Source organism: Thermobia domestica, chromosome 2 (assembly GCF_964235325.1).
Source record: "Thermobia domestica chromosome 2, izTheDome1.hap1.1, whole genome shotgun sequence".
Lineage (NCBI taxonomy): Eukaryota > Metazoa > Arthropoda > Insecta > Zygentoma > Lepismatidae > Thermobia > Thermobia domestica.
This window is the reverse complement of record NC_137455.1, coordinates 339,545,637-339,569,114: the sequence shown is the minus strand read 5'-3', so window position 1 is coordinate 339,569,114 and position 23,478 is coordinate 339,545,637. Positions and strand designations below refer to the sequence as shown.

At 36.9% G+C, this 23,478-nt stretch overlaps 1 protein-coding gene across 1 annotated transcript in view; it reads right to left on the bottom strand.

The window, feature by feature from the left end:
* LOC145678735 (C3 and PZP-like alpha-2-macroglobulin domain-containing protein 8) overlaps positions 1 to 23,478 on the bottom strand; it is a 1,617,316-nt gene that overhangs the window by 854,419 nt on the left and 739,419 nt on the right. The gene's annotated exons all lie outside the window — the stretch shown is intronic.

Here is a 23,478-nt window from a genome sequence, read left to right as displayed (position 1 = left end):
ACGCGATGTTCAGTGACCACAAACACGAATGAAGCATAGTCTGATTTTTTAAGTGTGTGTGTGTGTGTATTTTTCCATTCTCTTGGCAAAGGGGAAAAGGTGGTAGGAGAGAGGAAATGGACCACACCCAATGGATGTGTCTAGCGAGCTGTTTGATTAAGGGGCGACGACGAGAATGAGTTACAACCGGTCCTCACGGATGACAGAACAAGGTAATAATGACTTCATCGCTTCCAGTAGAAGGATTCTATTTGGACAGGGCGTTTACCAGCAGATCCAACATTACGCTGAATGAATACTTTTTTTTCTTATTCTTCAATGAGAATACAGAAAAAAATATTGAAAGATAAACATTTTCCATTATATATACATATATCATAATTTATATAATGTTTACATATTATTTTCAGTGATAAACAAAGCGTGTAGAATTCTGTGATAGAGAAGACAGACATTTTTATGTGTTGTGTTTAGTGGCGCATGTACTAGCGTTTAGTTGACTAATAGAACAAACTGTTCCTGGTCTCATTGAACATTGGTCAAACATAATATATAGCAGGAATGAAGGCTACTCTCAGTCATTTCGAACATACGATCTACTTTCAGAACTTCAAAGATTCAGTCCAGATATTGCAAAAAATAGTACAACTCAAACTTTTTCTTTCTCTAACAACTTTGGTAATATGACTTCATTCTTGGTACTCTAAACGCCCTATATTTAAAATTTATTTTAGAACATATTTTCAAGTGTGATATTGAAAAATTAATTAGATTAATTAAGATATGTTTAAAGTAGGAAAAGTGTTGTCCACAAGTCTGCACGTTGTAGTGTATCATACATGCCCCACCGGAAGTCAAGGAAGGAACCGTACCACTAGTTAGATAATTTAATAATAAGCAATATTTCCTCGCATCATAGCAGCAGCATATACAACACATACATAACGGCACGCTATTAGATTGGATACCCCCCTTAGGCAGATATAGTAGAAACCAGAGACTTTTCAAAATCAAAACATTATCCTCAATTAAAAGGTATACCAATGAACAATTTATTAACGAGATCATATAGAACAAGTAACCAACAAATATATATATATAAGTGAAGCTCATATGGAACAAGATGTAAATATATAGTATATATTTTCACATTTCAATTTCAAATAACCTCTCTCTATATATGTAACACGGTAGTAACAGTAGATTAATATCAAATTAGCAAAAATAATTGAATTTAATTATACATTAAGTTAACACTACTTTTACCTGTATATGAAAAGGGGCAACTTCCAATGGTCAACTCGGGAACGAACGATGGCAGGAAGTTTCACAAACACAAAATATCATATATTAAAAAAAAGAAAACACTGGAGGAAAAAAACTATAATTAAAAAAAAATCACAAACTACAGAACTAAATAACTGAACACTTCCGTCTTCGATCCTTTCCCTCGCTGTCCATTGAATTGCAAGGCACAATTTTACACTAAAAAAAAAATCCAACCAATACGCACCCGATTTGAAGTCAATCTGACAAACGGCAGAAGGAATTCAAATCACGGAGCCAGACATGACGTCATGTTCTATACAATAGTACCAGAACAATTAACCAATAGAACACCAAATGAAAGAACATTTTTTTAGAGATATTAAAGTAGAATACACTACATGGTGGGTCCCCCCGGAATTCAAAAAATGTAAGAAACATTTTTTGAATTACCAGAAATATGAAACATTTATGGAAATGAAAACGATTTTGTTAGTAAGGGTGATAGATGAATATGAAGTATGAAAAGACAAAACAACAAACCATAAATAAATAATGAAAGGGACCACCAAATAATATAAAGCCAAATTGACAAAATATATTCAAGCATATCATTAAATATATTGTAGTTTTGGTAAAACCTTACTAAATACAAAAACCAGAGTAGAATGTAAACATAACATAGGCTTGAATAAACCTTAAATATTCATAGACGATGAGATTCATATCCATTAGGCGCAGAATCATATATATCTCAAATAGAAGTGTAGACTGGCCAGTCTTTACAAATTGGAACATACATGAATTTTTTTTATAAATTCAAACAGCTCCCTTACACCTTGCTGTAGTACTGCTTCCTTATCTCCAACAGGTTATTGACCGGGTGGCAGGGCTGCATTACCTGGTCTAGTGAGAACTCGCTCGTTGTATCAGGAATGCAACAGGTGTTATGACCTTGACCATGAAAAAAGCTCTTATCTTCGCTGCCCAGCTGGTTTTGAACATTTGGTTTGTCGCAGGATGTGCGGTTCCTTGTAAGATAACCCATCAAATATGATGTAGAATAAGGACCCGTCTTCCTGCAACCAAAAGGAAAAGGGCCAGAATATTGTCCACCAAAAGAAGGCTTGGAAACATACGTAATGTTGAAATTGTGATCAGGAAAGAATATACTTCGTTCCTTAACATCCAATTTAAAGGCAGTCTGCTCAATAAAAGGCATTCCTAACGTAATATGTTGGCCACTGGGACAATGTTCGTTTATATACGCACAAACAGTTAACTCTTGCTTATTAATTCTCAACGGGAGCAAACATTTGTGTAACACTAAACGAATACGACTTTGTAGCAGTACGACCCACAAAGTTCTTAACATGTATTTTTAGGTTCGAATCCCGTTGTAGTAAATACTGTAACACTTCGTTACTTATAAAATTAACACTTGAAGCACTGTCCAAACATGCAAAGTATTTTTTATCATACAAAGCGACTTCAATAAATATACCACCTTTCCCAACTAATGGAGGTAAGGTTCGTACACCACAGTCCGAGGTTCGAATCTGCTGAGTATCAGAATCATTTTGAAAATTAGACACCTGTCCTTTGTGGAAATTACCCGATCTGTTTCGTACATAAGGGTGAACTATACTACGCGATCTAAAGTCACTGCTTGTACGATTTATTTCGAATGATGATCCACCAACAGTTGTTTGATGCTGCTTCGTAAAGAGTTCTAACTGTGAGTAAGCCTTTAAAGAGTTCATAAGTTCATCACGCGTTTGAGGATGCTCACTATAAAATACATGCGATCTCACATCCGGTCTACAACCACTAGCCACCGTTAAGATGTACGTTTCATCACAGATTTGAATATCCAAAATACGTGATACTTGATCAAGTCTACGTGAATATTGCAAGACCCCTTCACTTTCACCCTGAGGTTTATAAAAATATCTCGTGGTAAGTTGCTGTATAGCCACGTCAGAAAGCAACTCAGTCATCACATATTTACATAAATCTCCCCAGTTTTTCGTTGTTTTAACACTATCCTTAAGACATTGTAGTAATGGATTTCTAGTTTTTGTTTGTAAAGCGTATACCACACAACGAATTGGAAATTCATTACCACTTAAAAAATCGTCAATTTTACATACAAAATTGAACAACCTGTCAGGGTCATTACCATCACAAATGGGAAGATTTTCCACAAATCTATTTAACACCGTCAAAGCAGTATTATCCTCCAAACGAGAAGAATTGGTACGGACATAAGCGTCATCACCTATTACCTTTGTGTAATCACTATGGCATCTATTACCAGATACTTTACTAGTACGTTTAGGAATAGCGTCCGTTGACCTATCAAATCCCGTGTTATCTTTATTAACAGGTATCCCAGAAGACATCGGACCCACCTTTCCAGCTATGTCTTCTAACATTTCTCCTAATCTTTCAATTCCAAAAAATAACCTATCAATTTTATCTATATTTAGAGGTGGCGTTTTTACACCATCATCATCAAATCTGGATATAGTATCTGAGGCTACCTTATCTTTATCTACACCTTCGGCCATGTTTAATATATAATACGAACAGCAAGGGCATTAACAAACTAATTCAATATGTAAAAAGCCTCGAATTGGTGAGATTGACTTCAAACCATTTATATGTAGTGTATCATACATGCCCCACCGGAAGTCAAGGAAGGAACCGTACCACTAGTTAGATAATTTAATAATAAGCAATATTTCCTCGCATCATAGCAGCAGCATATACAACACATACATAACGGCACGCTATTAGATTGGATACCCCCCTTAGGCAGATATAGTAGAAACCAGAGGCTTTTCAAAATCAAAACATTTAGGGATGCATTCGAGTCGAGTCGAGTCGAGATTTAAGCCTGTCTCGACTCGTCTCGAGAAAATGTTGTCTCGACTCGTGTCTCGACTCGAAAATATGTTTCTGTCTCGACTCGTGTCTCGACTCGACAGTCTCTGTCTCGACTCGACTCGAATTCGAGTCGAGACGTCTCGAAATTCGAGTCGAGACAAAATGTACGAGTTAAAATATACGCACACATCAGCCAGACCATCATGACTACCTACCTAATTGTCAGTATGTCGACTTTTGGCATGGATAAAAACGGCGACACGTCTTGGCATACACGCAATCATCCTTGATAGGTCGCTGGAGAGAGCTGGCACCACATGTGCTCACTCAGGTCACCTAATTCCCGTAAATTCCGGGAAGGGGGGCGATGTGTTCTGACGTCACGTTCAATCACATCCCACAAGGGACATCACTGAAATGTCCGGCTCCAATTTCAATGAAACTTTTTTTGCTGATAGAAGGCATGTATGCATCATTACTTGTGATGACAAATTTTTGCCATGGTGCATGTTTTCTATTTTTTAAATAACTTTTAAGAGTTGTGATGTGGTTATTAGAGATTACCACAGAAGTCCCTTACTACCCTTTGTAAACGGAGCGTTAATGAAGAAAAGTGAAGAAAAACCATGTGGATACATATAAGTCATGGGGGAAGTCGTATGGTAGATATGAATTTGATGGCAGCCATCTTGAAATCCGCCATTTTGAATTAAGGTCAAGTTTTCAAAATGGGAATAGGGTAATATGATACATAATTTCGGGCTAGAATTTAATTAGAAAAATAATGGTGAGGTTAGTTTTAAGATACACCCATTTGGGGGAAAGTTACCGGCATATTAATTGTTTTTGCTTACTGTGTGCGTAAGACCCTTCTTACTTTCGTCTCAAGACCTGTAAATCGATCGCAACGGCAGAGCCCGGTTTCGCACTAGTGTTTAGAAATCTTTAAACTCACTTGAGGCAATATTTGTGGATTATTGTATTGTATTTTGCCTTTAATTAAATTTGAACCCACTTCATGATCTTGTGTAAAGTATCACTAAAAGAGAATTTCTGTTTTTATGGAGAACGTAAGCATAGCAATTATAAAAGGTGAGTAAGGTGCGTATGTATTTATAAGAAAGTTTATTTTACGAGTCTTTTGTGGTTCCGCCAACCTATTCTTTAGATGTGTTTTTTTTTTTAAATACTCATATCTCATAAATAAAAGAGCTATTATAAAATCTCTTACCACTATTCTTTAATACTTATAAAATTTTATTTATTGCAAAAGCACTGGCGAGATATTTCTTATCGCCCACTAAAATTATGGTGGAGCTCCTTCGTGGCTAACGGTTAGCATACTTGCCTTTGGCGTGGGAAACCTGGGCTTGATTCCCGGTGGGAGTTCATGAGGTTCGGATTCCACGTTAATCAGTAGGTCCACGTCTCACATAGCCTCGCTGCTGAACGGGACGTTAAAATCAGAATCAATTCAACTCAAAATTAGGGTTTTGACTTTATTATGATGTCATTAGTTTAAACGCCCAACTGCCCAGTAATTATAAACATTGACTACATTATAAAATTGTAATTTGTGACGACTAAAATATCAGAAATTAAAGATTATTCTTTGGGTTTTGGAACATTTTGAAAAACGTGAAAAACTGGTACTGCACCGATACAACACACCTTTTCGATTTGTCATTGTGTAAAGTGATACAAACTAAAGAAGAATTACAACTTTATGAAATTGTATTAGGACTTATTATTTAGAAATAAACACCAAATAAGTGTAATAGTTCATATCCGTATCAAATACCAAGTTTATGATGAATCAACTACACAAAGTAGGATCCAAAAACGCTCATTGCAATTTGTTCCATCCTTCAGTCGAATCAGGAACTGAAACATAAAGAGTGACATTTTCTTTTTAAAGATACTTTGTCCAGCTAAGTATTGTGAAGGTTTATGTCAGTAGAAGGAATTGCATTCCATTATACAAGCGCAATTTCACAACTTTATGTACACATTACTAAATATCGAACACCCTTGTCCATATGATTAGCGTACGCGTCTTTGGTGCGGGAGACCTAGGTTCGATTTCCGATGGGAACTCCTGTGGTTCTGAACCCACGTTAATTTGTAAGTTCACGTCTCATATAGCCTTGATGCTGAAAGGGACACTAAACTCTAATCTAATACTAAATACAAATATTTAAAGAAAAATGATGACGCACCAAGATGACGTGAATTTGGCTATCAAATCCATTTTGTGTTTTCAGTTATTTTCTAGTAGTATTTTTTCTAGGCATCCTTTCAAAAGACAGTGATGCAAATTTCGTAACTGCGAATTCCTGTTAGAAGCCATGAAATTATCCGATTAGATGCAAAATTTCCCGTCCACTAAAATAGATACCGTAAATTTACAATATCTAACAATAAACAATTTTGAAAGATATCGCTTTCGAGGGAAAAAATGAAGTGAAATCTTTGAGTTTTACGTCCCACGGTTATGCCGGTTAGGCTAAAGGAGAGGGGTGATGATGAGAAATTAGTGAAATCGTGGAATGAAGAAAGTGGGAGGAACGGAAGAACCCCGAGGAAACCCACGCACACGGTGTTTGTCCACCACAAAGTTCACTTGGTACGAGCTGGGATCGAACCAGGGTCCCCAAGCACCAGAGGTGAACGATCTACCACTGAGCCACCGCGGCCCCGCTTTAGAGGGGCCATGACGTATAGTTGAACTCATTCTCGTAGTATGAAAGGCATTATTTATAATTATGCATGATAGGATCACAAACAAAATTTAAAAATATTATGTGCACTTTCTTTTAACAAACATTATATTGTCTTTTATGGTGTGGAAGGGGATGTTATGTTCGAAAAAAAAAGTCCTTAACACGATTCTTGTTGCTACACACTGCATGTTTCTAGCCACAGAAAAGATGCAGCGATAGGTGGGCTATTTTTCAATTGCTTTACATTAGCTTGATGTTTCAAGTCTTTTGTGTGTTAACTTTTACCACAAAAGAGCTCAATATTAACATGTCTTACCTAGCTTTGGTTCGATTCTCAACACGGACTGCAACTACCTGTTAAATTGTGCATCCGAAAGGCACTCTTTGTTAAACCTCGCTTATCACCGCTCATCTTAATAATATATATAACCACCTCGAAGCAAATGTTGCATTTCTCTCTTTCATCCTAACACAAAACAAAACTAACCATAGCTGTGACACGAAGGAGCTATTTCAAAAAGAAACAAGCTGTGCTTCATAGAGATGTGTACCAAATGATAGAAGTATAAAGTATTGTTTTCTTTCCTGTTTATTGATATCAGTTGGTGTTCTTAATGAGTTTACTCATTAGTTTAGAAAGAGTATATATGGAATTCGGACATATGTTGTACGTATTCTCCTGAGAAATTGATGAGACCAGAAAAATTATAAGGACAGATGGAATAGGTTTAAGCGCATCTACGTGATTTTATCAAATATTTATTCTCCATAATGGTACCACGCGGAAAACTTGGTATAGGCCTACATTTATCTTTGCCTCCCTCTGTTAGCTGTTTTGTATCATATATATCGGATGGTTTTGATATTTCTTCTGATCATTAAAACAACAATGGTACCTGTGTGCGTGCAGAAATGCAAAAGCACAAGGTAACTTCCTATTTATTTTGGAAACAACAAACCCATTTCACGTGTGCGAGAGAAATTGAGCACAGCGAGATGGGGTGTTTACTCACGGTCAGTTCGCAGCAGGAGTCCATGGTAAAAATTTGGCTATCTCGAAAACACTCGCAAAACCTTACAAATACAAAAGACTGCGCTTCAAAGAAAGTTTAGACACAGATGTTTCAATTTTCTTTTAGCATCGTTCTTCAGCAAAAGAGTCGGTTCATTGTATTCGAAAAAGAGAAGGGAGAAAGGGTGAATTTATATTTTATGTGGGGGGTAACGTTGTAAGTAGTATAAACAATACATACCGCTTCCGACTCTGTACGCATACACTAGCCGCGGAGTTCACACACACACACACAGAATCAGAGTCCTCACACACCAAGTGTGAGAGCTGTGCCACTGAGTCACAGCGGCCACGGGGCTAGGTCGAGTCCACTTTACGTTCATAGTTTCTTAGTACATAAATGTTACGATTATGAAATAGATTTTCCTTAATGAGCTCCATAAAAACAAAAGCTTTCGAAATGCACTAAACAATTAGCTCGATTTGAGTGTGAACTTAAAGTTATATCAGAGTGTAAATACGGATACGCACCAAAGCTCGAAAACTTAATACACTATTTCTCCTATATAGTCAGCATGTATCAAGCAATCATTCAGCTTTCATTTGAGAGGATGGAAATCGAAGGCTCCTGAACAACTATGCTACTAATGTGCGGAATGTATTTATCTTACAGTGAACTGCTTTGATGCCAAGTGGCCTAACTCCAAAATTGAAATTTTCCAGGAGTGAAAGTTGAAGTTCAATATCTCATGAACAATCCATATTTCTTTTATGTTGGGAACCAAAACCATAACTACTGTATGTAGTTCATTGTTTTATAACTTAGTGTTTACAAAAATCCTTTTAAAAAATACCTATTCATAGAAGTGTATGGTACTTATCTGTACTAGTTCTTGGCATCCAAGCAGTCCATTTATTGTAATACTAGCTTAATATACCCATTCTTCGCATGGGGGCTGTATTTGGAAGTCAACACCTGTGGAAGTATCACCATTCATTTCAGTGACCGCGAAAACTATGGATTTGACACTAGTATCAATCAATATGGGCTATTTATACATGTCTCGGTATTCCTCAACCGCTGACACCCGGCCCGCATACAGTAGTAGCTGAATTTGCAAGTCATCGCTGATGGAAGTGTCACCATTGATCTCAGCGACCGTGAAAACTATGGATTTGACACTAATGTCGATCAATTTGGATTACTTTTACTACATGTCTCGCTAAACGCCCCCCTGAGACCCCCTGGTTCCAATTTTGACAAAAACGCTTCGCCTTAGACTGGGACCTGGACCAAGGTATCCGTGACCAAAATTTGGTAACTCTCGGTCAACTTGTCTGGTCCCCAGGTCGGTCCCAGTAAACGTCCCCCCCGAGACCCCCCTGGTTCGAAATTAAAAAAAAACGCTTCGTCTTGATCTGGGGCCTGGACTAAGGTACCCGTGACCAAATTTTGGGAACTCTCGGTCCACTCGTCTGGTCCCCAGGTCGCACAGACAGACAGACAAATACACAAACAAACTCTTTATTTTATTTATATTAGATAAGATATACTATGTAAAATAGTCTCGTATCATAATATGTGATGTACAACAAATGTTACATTATATATTATCCGTAGCTCGTGATATGCTGCAACATATTAAAGCCTCAGAATAGTTGGGCAAGTGAATAATCCAGAAGTTACGTAGGGGAAGGTCGTCTGGTATCGGACACCTTAGCTTTTTTTAGTCTGTCAGGCTGAAAAATACCTATATCCAATTACTTAATGCACAAAACGATACCTTGGTATATTATACAGAACATGCTAAAGGTGATTTGACAGGTAGAAACTAATAATATTTATTTTTGTAAAAAATCAAAGATAATAGAAATTAGTGTCCTTAAAAAGTGGAGGGTGGTATCGGACAAACATAAAACTATAGATAATCGCTCTTTTGAGGTAATTTAATAAACCAATTACTTATAGAACTACTTACAATTGCTAGCTGTTTACTTACAGGAGTTCTTATACACAAAATACAGTTTTATTAGGCTTTGAAACAGCCTAAAATAAAAGTAAAACACAAATTTCAAACTTCTTAGTCTCATCTCTACTTATTTTTTTTATTGTAACACAAATCACAATGATAAAACAGTTTGTCATCAACATTGGTATATTGTTCATGGACCCAGTCTTTATATACGTTACACTACATCCAATCTTCATCAAAAGACTTCCCACATATTATGCTGTTTAGTTTTTCAGCAAGTTTGTAAGTTAGTTTTAATAATTCTGGTTTGCTTAGTGGCATTAGTTGACTATCCAAAGCCTTTACATGATTGTATAGTGTTTCCTCTTGGTCGCGATCAAACGTTCTACTAAACGTGCCTTTGTTATCCGAGTAGCAAGGCTTCTTTTCCTTTCAACAGTTTTTTTCTTTTTTTGACACAATCTCCTAATGTACTCTTAGGAACACTAAATCTAAAACCGGCTAGACGTAGTGCCATTTATTTGGAAATAACTTTACCCATGGCCAACCTTATATTTTCTTCATCCCAATTGCCATGTACTTTCCCAATGGTTTCCTGAAAAAGCCAGAAACGTCATGTTTATTTACCAATGTAATGTCCGATACCACCCGATTCCACTTTGTCCGATACCAGCCGAATGACTTGCAACGTATGAATGGCTATCTACCGGATTGTAACAACACGAATGCAACTATACTCTTAAATTATAATATATACATCCTAATAAATGTTGTGATAACAATAATATATCAAAACACTTATTTTGTAATAAGTTATAGCCACATAAATCTATCTCCATGCACCTGATCACTCGCAAAAATACAAAAACCTTGAAGCTCGAGACACACCGTTCATGGGACAAATCCACTATGGTGTGGGCTTGGTTAATTCATTCCGATCAACTCACTGTAAGCTTATTAGGTGCAGTCCTAAGCGGGAAATAACGAAAACTGCTTTTGTCCGATACTACCCGCTGTCCGATACCAGACGACCTTCCCCTAACCCTATTGCGTTCATGGGAACGAAAACACAATAATTATAACTATGCTAAATTACTATAGACTACCAACTGCTCATTCAGAGAATTTATGAAGTTCACTCTATCGCAATAGTTTTATACAAACTAGATTTAGACTACGGATAATAGTTTTATACAGACTAGATAATCAATTATTATTATTATTATCATTATATTTGCAGTACAACCAAATATAACGACATTAACTATTAGTTCTAATTAACTGAATTGAGCTAAAAATTAAATCTTGATCTTTAAAGATTAACTATTAATTTTATGCGTTCTGTACCTTTCTAAAGGAATAAAAGCTGGAATTGGTTTCAAGGCTGTTTCTGAGTGAATACTTTCTTTAAAATAATATTAAAAATTATAGAAAGATTTTCGAGACATTCGAGTCGAGTCGAGATTTTTAAGAGCTGTCTCGACTCGACTCGTGTCTCGACAAACGTATTTCTCGACTCGTCTCGAATTTTACAAAGTGTGTCTCGACTCGAATCTCGACTCGAATTCGAGTCGAGTCGAGTCGGGATTCGAGACATGTCTCGACTCGAGCGCATCCCTAAAAACATTATCCTCAATTAAAAGGTATACCAATGAACAATTTATTAACGAGATCATATAGAACAAGTAACCAACAAATATATATATATAAGTGAAGCTCATATGGAACAAGATGTAAATATATAGTATATATTTTCACATTTCAATTTCAAATAACCTCTCTCTCTATATATGTAACACGGTAGTAACAGTAGATTAATATCAAATTAGCAAAAATAATTGAATTTAATTATACATTAAGTTAACACTACTTTTACCTGTATATGAAAAGGGGCAACTTCCAATGGTCAACTCGGGAACAAACACAAAATATCATATATTAAAAAAAAAAAAAGAAAACACTGGAGGAAAAAAAACTATAATTAAAAAAAATCACAAACTACAGAACTAAATAACTGAACACTTCCGTCTTCGATCCTTTCCCTCGCTGTCCATTGAATTGCAAGGCACAATTTTACACTAAAAAAAAATCCAACCAATACGCACCCGATTTGAAGTCAATCTGACAAACGGCAGAAGGAATTCAAATCACGGAGCCAGACATGACGTCATGTTCTATACAATAGTACCAGAACAATTAACCAATAGAACACCAAATGAAAGAACATTTTTTTTTTTAGAGATATTAAAGTAGAATACACTACAACGTCGAGAATGACCTGAAACAAGGAGATACGTTATCGCCATTATTATTCAACTTTGTTATGAAATACGCTAGAAGGAAAATCAAAGATAGCAACCAGGGCTTAGAGTTGAATGGTGTTCACCAGGTTATGGCGTATACTGATTGTGTAAATTTAATAAGGGATGGTAGGAGAATAAAAGAAAGAAATGCAGAGATCTTATTAAACGCTTGCAGAGATATAGATTTAGAAGTAAATACAGAGAAAACTAAATAGGTCCACATAGAAGTTCGTCAAGATCGTAATACGGCAAATTATGGATGCGTTAAAATATTAAATAATACTTTTGATAAAGTGGATACTTTCAAATATTTAAGATCAATATTAACATACCAAAACCATATACATGAAGAAATTAAATGTCGACTAAAAGCTGGGAATTTGTGTTATTATTCAGTTCAAAATTTCTTGTCATCCCGAATTTAGTCGAGGAATTTGAAGCTTAAAACATTAAAACGATAATCATGCCTGTTGATCTGTATGGTTGCGAAACATGATCGCTTACTCTGAGGGAAGAACATAGACTGAAAGTATTTGAGAACAAGATCCTGAGACGAATATTCGGACCCCAGAGAAACGGAAATGGGGAATGGTAGAAACTTCATAACGAGGAACTACATCATTTATACGGTTTACCAAACATTGTTAGGGTCATCAAGTCTAGGAGGCTCAGGCGAACAGGTCATGTAACCAGGATAAACGAAAGTAAGAACGCTTTCAAAGTCTTAAGTGGAAGACCAATAGGAAAACGACCATTAAAAAGACCTAGACATAGATGGGAGGCCAATATTAAGAAGTATCTCGCAAAAATAGGAATACAAAGTAGAAATTGGATCCAGTTGACTAAGGATAGAAATCAGTGGAGAGGGTTTTTTTTTTTTTTTTTTTTTTTTAACGCAGCATTAAACCTCCGGGTTCCATAGGCCATAGAGTTAATTAGTTAATTCTTCAAGTTTGAAGGAAGTTAGGTAATTCTGGCACGTTTTTCGAAACATCAAGGAAAACAAAGCCATTCTATTCAACTAAGCCATGTATGAAACAGTGAGAGTTACATAGCCCTCACACCTTAAAAACAAAGACCAGGTCCTGGCAGCACCATCTTGCCAGGAGCGTGACATCTGAGTTACATGGGTCTCACACATAACCAAAAAGAAAAACAAAAGCCAAGCTCCAGCAAACAACATTTAGCCGGAGCCTTCTTCCTTCTCATTACACGGGCCTTGTCATAGCTAGACGACAAACCTTGGAGGGTGATTAATCGCGTTTATATAGCTGCAAAGAAAGGGCTTTTCGGATCGAGTAAATGAGTTCAAATTACTACCACGACTAGTTTTTACCTAATTACTGAACTCAAAACCTATTGAATGCTTTTGTACCGTGAAATCTATCAAACATCTCGGCTAGATGAGCAGTTGATGAGTATCTATATAATGAACGTACTGATCTGACAACGTATAATACTTATAGATGAAATTGAGGAAAATATGGAAATTGAAATACAGCGAATGTATCACACCTATAACAATGAGTCACATTATTTGTGATAGCAAATGATTTGGTGTTGACTGGATATTATGGATTTGTTTTTCTCAACTTTATAGATCCACTAATATAGGATATTTATAGTGAAATAATATTTTTTTCGGTTTATTATGTTGATATAGGATATAATTGGGTAGTGCATATTATATTCTTAATCTACTAGTCTTGCTGAGCCCTTTTATATATAGGACATATGTCAAGTTGTACTATATATTTCCAAGTCTGAAGAGGTGGGGTCACTTCCGGGCAAGGAATTAAAACCTGTTTTTGAACTTGCTCCCCAAACCCTTTCAGGAAATTCCCCAACCCCCAAGTATTGCTTTATGTTCATTGGCTGGTTGTAGTTTAACGTACCTTTTCAGCTCCGAGGCTATATAAGATAAGGACCTTCTGTATAAAGTGAAACTCAAATCACTACTTGTTTCTTTATATCTAAGGCAATGCTGCCACCGGATATCGAACCTGGGGTTGCGACCACTAAATGTACTAGCTTTAGGCAATCTGTGTGTTTTAAATGTATTTTATGTATAAACTTATTGTTACAACTCCCTCATGGCAATATGATAAGCCTACACACTTTTGTCGAGGGAGACGTGAGTTCCTTTCCCGATGGGAGCTCATGTGGTTTCTATTTCACGTAAAGCTGTCGGTCCACATCTCATATAGTCTTGTTGCTGAACGGGATGCTAAATTCCAAATCAAGCAATCTTGCTATTGTTGCATTATTGAAGACAATGTGAGCCGCTTCAACAATTTGAATATTCATATTTCTGTCCGTCTGATCTACAACACTTTTTACAAAATGTATCCAACTTCAAATGGAATTTGTACACTTTCTTTAAGGGTTAGAAAATAAACATGTTTCTTGGTATGGGGTTAAAATTGCGGAAAATAAGAGACACAGAAAATAAAATGTATCTCAAAATGTGTTAAGGTACTGTTTCATGCTCAATAAACATACTACGTTACTAGAGATATTGTGCAGGATAATAACGAACAAATAATCTTATTTATGCTTCCTAAACTTTACCCTCGAAATATTTTGTCTTTTAACATTTTGACCTATCTCAGCATGCAAGAAAATGTACAACATTTTCATGATATTTTTTAAACGAAAGCTGCATTGAAAAATGTTATATTTGAAGATGTACTGAGCTCCTTTCACACGCTTAATTTCACCCCCCTAGCAATAGGACATATTGGCAAGGGCGCCCATGTTGTGGTTTCCAATGGGGGGCAAGTATAAGCGAAGTTTCAAATTAGTTTCAAATTTTGCTGTAATTAATGTAAAAATTCTATTGGGTTTTCCATATTCCCAAGTACAATTTTCTTTTAGGGGGCAAGCGCCCCACCTTGCCCCCCTGATGGGTGCTCTTGCATATTGGGGAGTATAAAGGAGGCGTATTCAATGTTTCACGTAAATCTTGTGAACTATGAGGGTTAGATTTAAAGATTTCTTTCCTGATATACACATTAAAAAAGATACGAACATACTCCAATGTTTATTTGGAGCTGCGATGGCTCGGTGCTAGAGCGTTCACCTTGAATTCCCGGCTAGATCCCAGTTATCGCCAAGTGAACTCTGTGGTGGACAAACACCATGTGCGTGGGTTCTCCCGTTTCCTCTTACTTTCCTCATTCCACTATTTCATTAATTTCCCTTTATCACCGTCTCCTATATAGCCTACACGGCATAACCTTGAGACATAAAACTGAGAGATTTCTTTTAATTTTCCAATGTTTAATTCTTTTAAAATTTCCAACGGGATATTATTTCTAAAATAAAACTTCGACAAAACACACATTTGCTCTAGGCCTTTTTACTTCAATATTATTCCTATGGAAACTAAATTGTACATTGTGTTTACACATCAAAAGGGAGCTAAGGAAATCGAATGTCACTGCTTAAGTAAACCATAATAATCTAATGGAGAAGTACATTATATCACGAATTAAATGCCTAATCCTGCAATTAAATTTCTCCCGTGATAGCAGTAAAGTCAATTACCCCATCTGTGGCTTAGTTTGCACAACTAATACTAATTAATTTAGCTCAACTAGGGTTTATTCTCCTTTGGACTTCGTGAAACATGATCAAGTTAATGACTTGATCCGTGTCCCTCTCCTCCTCATTTGTGTGAAATAAGGGCATGTTTGTCAAATTACCTTTGGGTTATTTTGAACCATCTGTACGTTTGCAATGTATTTTATGTATATTATTCAAAAGCAAAGTAATATCTATTATATTAAGTGTATATATATAGTATGACAATAAAGTTCCCGGCCTGATTTCATAAAATGAAAAATCGACCTCTAGATCAGTGATTTTGCTTCAATTATCTACAAAGTTACCTCCTCTCCCGATGCATAACTTTACTTGTTTGTACAGCAACTGGAAGTTATTGGAGAAATCATTAAAGGATGGTAAGGAACCTTACCTACGTACTATTCGCCAGTTCCCAAGGCTTCTAGCCTGCATAATCTACTTGAGAAAAACACAGGGGCAGATCCAGGGAAGGGGTCGATCGGGGAGATCGCTCCCCCCCAGAAGAGGAAACTCTTATTTTATATATAAATAAAACCTCTCCCAGAGCTTGAAGCTCTTGAAATTAGCTCTAAGTAGCAGTATTACAACTCACCGCCCCCCAGAAGTCCGTTCTGGATCAGCCCCTGGAAGAACAGTCGTAATTTAGGTAAATAAGATATACAACAGCAGAGACTCTCGTAGGATTCTTTTTTCTCCACTAAAAAGGGTGTGGATCTGGGTACAATAAAAGGGCTACACACAGAGCGTATTTGCGAATACACACACACGCACACAAACACTTCTTGATTCACTCGTCTGATTCATGTATAACAATTACTTAAGGACATTGCATACCTTTAATATGTTAAATATTAAACTGCATGAGTAATCTACGCTAATTATGTATAGATACGTAGACCTATTTCAGGAAACTGAACCTTCTTTGACAATAGAGGTGTTTCAATTACCTTCTCTTACCCAACCCTGCATGCGACTATGTACAGCAAATTTAAAAGAAGGTACCAGGTTTGAAGTATATGTCTGTTGTATCTCACTCTGTTTCGTAATGTGTATCATAATAGTCAAAAAATAATATATATGTATGTCTATATGTTTTGGAGAGCCAGCATTGTTTGGTTAAAAAAAAAAACACTTACTATTTTATAAAATATTGGCTACTTTTGGTTAGGTTAGGTTTGGTACTTCACGGTAACTTAAAAACTTGTACTTACCTTCACGGTTTGTACAGATCGTCCACGGCTTTCAAAAAACTGTCCCTGCAACATTTCCCACTCCTCCTTTGCACACACTGCGTTTCCATTCTATTCCCTTCACAAATTACGTAACATGAACTCATTCTTACTGTAAACATTTTTTTTTTTTGTTTTATTTTACCTACTTTTGGCCTCCTAAAAGCTGACATAACCCTATACATCTAGTATATATTTTTAAGTTTCCAGATCATATCGTATTCCATAAAATAATTCGATATTTATTTGCAAACTAGAGAGTTTTTACTTAATACATATAATATTACGTAAATGTTATCATCTACATACTGGAAAATATCGCTCTAGTGTTCTTTTTTCTCTATACGTTATTTATATAGCGTTTATTGCCAGATTGCCAAACATATTTTATGTTAAACGTACCTTTCCAAGATTTGAACGTGATGTTTTATTATTTTTAAAACAAATCTAAGCCCTGAATTGTTCTGACGTTTCACAGCTCCGTCGTGGTTATATTTTTAGCGCTCAGGTTTTCGATGAGGGAGAGCAGGCTTTGATTCCTGGCGGGAGTTCATGTTGTTCGGATCCGACGTTAAACTGTGCGTTCATGTCTGACATCAGGGGTGCCCACAAGGGGGGGCTATGACGCAAACTGCGTCATTGAAATATTGGGGGGGTAAAAATCTATATAAATATGTTTGAGAGGGTGTAAAAACTAATCGAAAAGATTTTTTTTCATGGAAGAACACCTACGGATAGGCAATTGAGGGGGGGTGCGTCATGGTCATGAGGGGGGGTGGGCACCCCTGCTGACATAACCTCGGTACTGAAAGGGACGCCGCTCCCTTCAAATTCAATTAATCAATATTCAGGAACTCTGAATTTTCTCTCTCACCAATTTAATGTCAATGACAGTATTCGTCTGCTTCAGTGATTGCTGATTTGCAGCAACAGTTATGTTTCAGCTGGCGATCAGAAAGCACATTCAAGTATGTTGGTGACTAAAGCTCGTGTTTGATGAAATCCCAACCTACTAAAAATGATCTAAGTTTAGCAGAAGGGGTCCAGCTGTTTTCTCTAAAAAATATTACCATTTGGTAATTTCTGTTCACATTAGGTTAGTTTAGGGTGGTTAGGTTAGTTTAAGCTAGGATAGTTTATATTATATTAGTGTATGGGTCCAGCATAATTTTCCAAAAATTATACAATTTCGCTTATCTCTACTAATATTAGGTTAGTTTAGGTTAGTTCAGGTTAGCTTAGGTTAGTTTAGGTTAGATTTGGTTACGTTATGTTACGTGTAAGTACTTGCATCATTTCTCCTGTAAATTTTGTGTTTTTTACGTGCTTCTGGACCCCTTGTACTAAACATACTCCTAAAAATGTTAAATTGAAAAAAAGGCCTATTATAAAACTAAGGAACTCCTTTGTGGCTAAACGGTTATCGTGGGAGACCCGGGTTCAATTCCCGGCAGGAGCTCATGTGGTTCGCATTCTTCATTAATCAGGAGGTCCAAGTCTCGCATAGCCTCGCTGCTGAATGGGACTTTAAAACCAACCAACTCAACAAAACTAGAGTTTTACGTCTCTTAACAAGGTTCACACTGTTTCTAAGTAAAATCTGTCGGATCAGCAGGTTCTTAAGGAATCTAGCATGTTGCATAATTTAAGTATAATTTTCTTACTGTTTATCAATAAGAGATATACAAACTCCCAATATCACCCTATTTTTTTCGTAGTAGATGTAAAATAACTAGTTCTCAAAATGTCACATAGATGTCGCCCAAAATTTTGCCCAAGGTGAAGCTAAACGATACCATATATATCACTTTGTTAACTCTAAAACCCATGTCTTTCTGAGTATCTTTAAACAATATAAATAAAAAATGATACAAAAATTCTAAACCTCATTTCTTTCTTTCTATATTATCTACAATTTGAGCGCGCATGCCGATTATTGCAACAATGGTAATACTATTTCAAAACGGATAATTACTCTGTGGACAGTCCCTTAAATAAAATGAACATTCATTCCCGGCGGGAGCTCATGTGGTTCGGATTCAGTGAAGCCATATCTAGCATCTTGGTGCTACATCTAGCATAATCCACAAGCATTTAGCATCTAGCATCTTGACTTTAGCATCCAGGCCAAATCTAGCATAATTTCATTTTACCCTTTGTTAAAAAGAAAAAGAACGAAAATTTAGATGGTTTAAAGACCGTCGGGAATTATTCTTTTTAGTTGAAGCGATGGTTGGAGCAATGAAACCAGTCAGTATTTCTGCGGTTGTAATTTTTTGTTGAATTCAGAGCAAACGCAAATGTTCAAAAATAGCAAATGTGACTGAAAAACATATTTACTTACCCATAGTTTTATTACTACCAACTGACACCTGAATGTGTGGTTATCTGGGATGTTTCTGTTCCTTGTGTCGGAAGCGGCATGTTGTATATATATTTCTTAAAATGTTATCCATTCATAAAATATAAATTCGGCCATCCACCCCTATAACGTGCTATTTATCATCATTCCTAACAGCGTCATATTAAATTTGTACATAAATACAGTTAATACACTTCATTAAAATAATGAAGATAAGTAGGGGCGTGTCTTTAAAATTAGTTAGGAAAGATAATTGGAAAATCTGGCATAATTTACAAAAATCTAGCATAATTCAGACCCGTGTTTGGCATCATCGCGAGTCTCGAGTATGGCAACCCTGTTCGGATTCCACGTTAATCAGTAGGTCCACGTCTCATATAGCCTCGCTGCTGAACGGGACGCTAAACTAAAATCAACTCAACAAAATGAACATTCAAATTTAAATATTATTCTACGGTACGTGAATATTGCAAATAATAACTGTCATCATTACGTATATCCTGCATCTACAATACAATCTCCACCCAAGGTTCGTTAGTTTGTTCGGTATTTGCTTACTTTAAAAGTGCATCTAGAAGTATCAAAGCCATAAATACTTTGAATTCGACCCAAACCCGTAGCAGCCTAAGAAAACTGCTACGAATTTTTTACTAAAATGTTTGAACAAGTGCGTTTGTTTCGTAGCCCAGCAGAAGAGTAGGAATCTAGGATTATGACAGAAAGCAAAGACAGCCGAGCAACACAGAAGGTTACGAACCTAAGACACTAGGGCGGAAGCAATTCACAACCAAGTTTAACTAAAATGCGCTGGTTTATCTAGCCTGTTTTGTGTTTCTATGTGTTCTTTCCGTACTTATAACTTAAATTTTACCTCAATATATGATTCACTTTTTAATTTATCACGTTAAACGGTCGATTTCCTCAACGTTTCTCACTACTGCCATATTTTGATTACAGTCATCACATTTTATACAATGTTTGAACACTAATTAGCTAACATTATGCAAGCTTAAAGGAAAAAAAATAACAAACTAAGACTGATTCTTGACATCGAAAGTAGGGCCGCGGTGGGTCAGTGGTAGAGCGTGCTGGGGTCCTGGGTTCGATCCCACCCCATGCCAAGTGATTTCTGTGGTGGACAGACACCATGTGCGTGGGTTTTCTCGGGGTTCTTCCGTCTCCTCCCACTTTCTTCATTCCACCATTTCGTTCATTCCTCATCATCACCGTCTCCTGTAGCCTTGCCGGCATAGCTGTAGGACGTAACACTCAAAGATTTCGTTTCTTTTTTTCTTTCTTTTTTTTTTTTTGACATCGAAGGATGATTTTCGTATGGAGTATTTCATAGTACACGACCTTCATTCTTGCTGATTGACTTCTTTATTATTACATATCTTACAGGTATGTGGCTAATATAAATTACATAGCCTAAAGTCTTTCCAGCCTTAGAACAAAGTAGACCTAAATAAAGCGAAATATACTACTCCGCGGCTCACACGCGCTTCCGCAGCGAGAGACGTGAACAGCAAGATCGTCTGCTTACTTACTGTCGTTGCATAACTTCGAAAGTGTAAGGCTACAGTTGGTTGGTAAATAATTAATGCATTGACACTGACTACTGCTATGTTGGAAATATGTATTTTCTTAAATCCTTATGTAAACAAGATTGCCTCTGTTCCTGTTGTCCTCTTTTGTGTTTTATAACACGAGATGAAGGTGGATTATTGTCACACATCGCCGCCATGAAACTCTGCATTCTACAATAATTTTAGATGAGTGAGGTAGGCGTGCGAACGCATACGCATACGCAGTAAATACTATATGTCCAAATACGGGTGAGGATGAAATAAAGCCACATCTGTTGTTAAATGTTATATGTATTACGTTTATTATCACAAAATGCAGGATAAATTCAGATATCTTTATTTGAAATAATTATTTTAGTAGGGATTATATCGCGGTAGGATACTAGTGCAGTGAGACCAACAACTAATCGACCCACTGGTTGTCAGGAGGATTTGTTTATATCTACTTTTTTTCTAAGGGTGGAAAGAGTATAGTTAGGAAATACTCTTTCCTTGTGATATGACACATTTTACCTGAAAAGTTTCAAAATATTGCTAGAGATGTTCATTATAATGACTTCAAGAAGTAAGGTTGAACCAATCTTCTGTTTTGTTTAAAAATCAAGGTCAGATTTCACGGTTCTCGCTATGCTGTCCACCTTATGGAAGGAGTTTGGTTCAGGCACGCGCCCATAAATATATTTTTTTTTTTTTTTTGGAGGGGTCCAAGTTAAGACAGATCTAACACCACAAGCCACTACACCTATGTAGTATTGAACGGGCATTACTTTGGATACGAAAAGGCGATAAGTAATTGTAAAATACTTCCACCTATATTGTCAGAAGAAAATAATAAAACTAGATTGTTTTTTTATAAGAGAAAGAGCACGGGGTGGCTCAGTGGTAGAGCGGTCATCTCCGGTGCTTGGGGTCCCTGGTTCGATCCCAGCTCGTGCCGTGTAAACTTTGTGGTGGACAAACACTCTGCTCGTGGGTTCTCCCATTTTCTCCCACTTTCTTCATTCCACTATTTCATTCCTTTCTCATAATCACAGTCTCCTTTAGCCTAACCTGCATAACCGTGGGACGTAAAACTCAAAGATTTCATTTTATTTTATTTCAAGGTTTATATACCATCAGATTATCAAACCAAGATTTGGCACACTGGGATGTGTCAATTAACATAGCTACTTTTCACTGTGTAGAACAGTTTTGCTTGTTTCTCAGTGGTATGGGAAGCGACATCTGTAAGAAATAAGCACGTAAATCGTTGGCGTTATTTGAGAGGGTGATTCCAGTTCCTCCCGAGTTTGAGAAGTCCATTAGCTTTTAATCGATTCTATATTAATACAGGGATGCAAATAACGTTGCGGGCGAGTATTTAATATTATACCGAAAATAAGTAATGATTTCTAGTGTGGAGTATGGGCCAGTAGCTTTTTTCTTGGGCTAGTAAAATTTGGTTGCTTATTTGCATCCCTGTATTAATATAATTAGTAGTAAAAAAAAAAAAACCCTTGAATCTGTTATATCGCTGAAGCACCTCGCCCCTCTCGCATGGCAAAGGCTGAAATGACTTACTGACATAAATGTGTATCGGTGATGTGAGTCAATATACAGGTGTCCCACTCGTAAGGGGCCTCGGGAAAAGTGTTGTAAAAATCTTAATAAGAGAGTATATGAAACCAAATTTGTACATAACATACCTTTATGGTTGAGAAATGAAGATACATCACAGGAGGTGCTGGAAGCAAGCTTCCCACTTGTATTCACAGTTCAACATGGCGCTGCAAATTCGTGAATGTTGCTGTCAGAGTATTGGGCGTGACTGCCTGGATTTCACACAGGATGTTCTCACGTAACTTGTCCATGGTGCGTAGTTTGTTCTTGTGCACATAACATTTAAGTGATCACACAGAAAAAGTCATGTGGTATCAGGTGATCTTGGGAACCATAATACTTTGGAAATCATTCTATCAGGGAAAATTTATTAGGCGGAAGCCATATTCGCTTTAGATGTGTGATATGATGCCCCATCTTGCTAGTAGGGATGGCCAAGTTCTCCTTCAAAACACTGCTAAGGGAACCATGAGCTTGTGCCCTCCCCGCCCAGACCCGCTTGTGCCCCCAGAAAAAAAATTTGGTCCACCAGTGGGTGTTTTAGCCAAATCAGTTTGCCAGTTACACAGTTTGTTTAGGCAAATGAGACAAGCGGCCGCCGCCTGGGCGCCTGACTGTCGCTTCCACCATTTCATCTAGCACACTGTTCACATCCTGTCAGCAGCTCGGGTTTCGCGTAGGGATGGACACAAAGTTCTGGAACCGGTTCCAGACCTGGATCAGAAAAACCGGTTCCGGAACCAGATTTTATAGAACCGGATCCGTCTAGAGCCGAAAACCGGTTCCTCCAGGAACCGGTTCTGGCCATCCCTACTTGCTAGTGTCAGCAAAGTGTCAGTTTCTCGTAATGTACTGGTTTGCGAATTCATGAAAAAATAACCGGTATAACCCTGGAACGTAAAGATTTCATTTCATTTTACTTCACTGGTAACAGTAGTGTTTAAA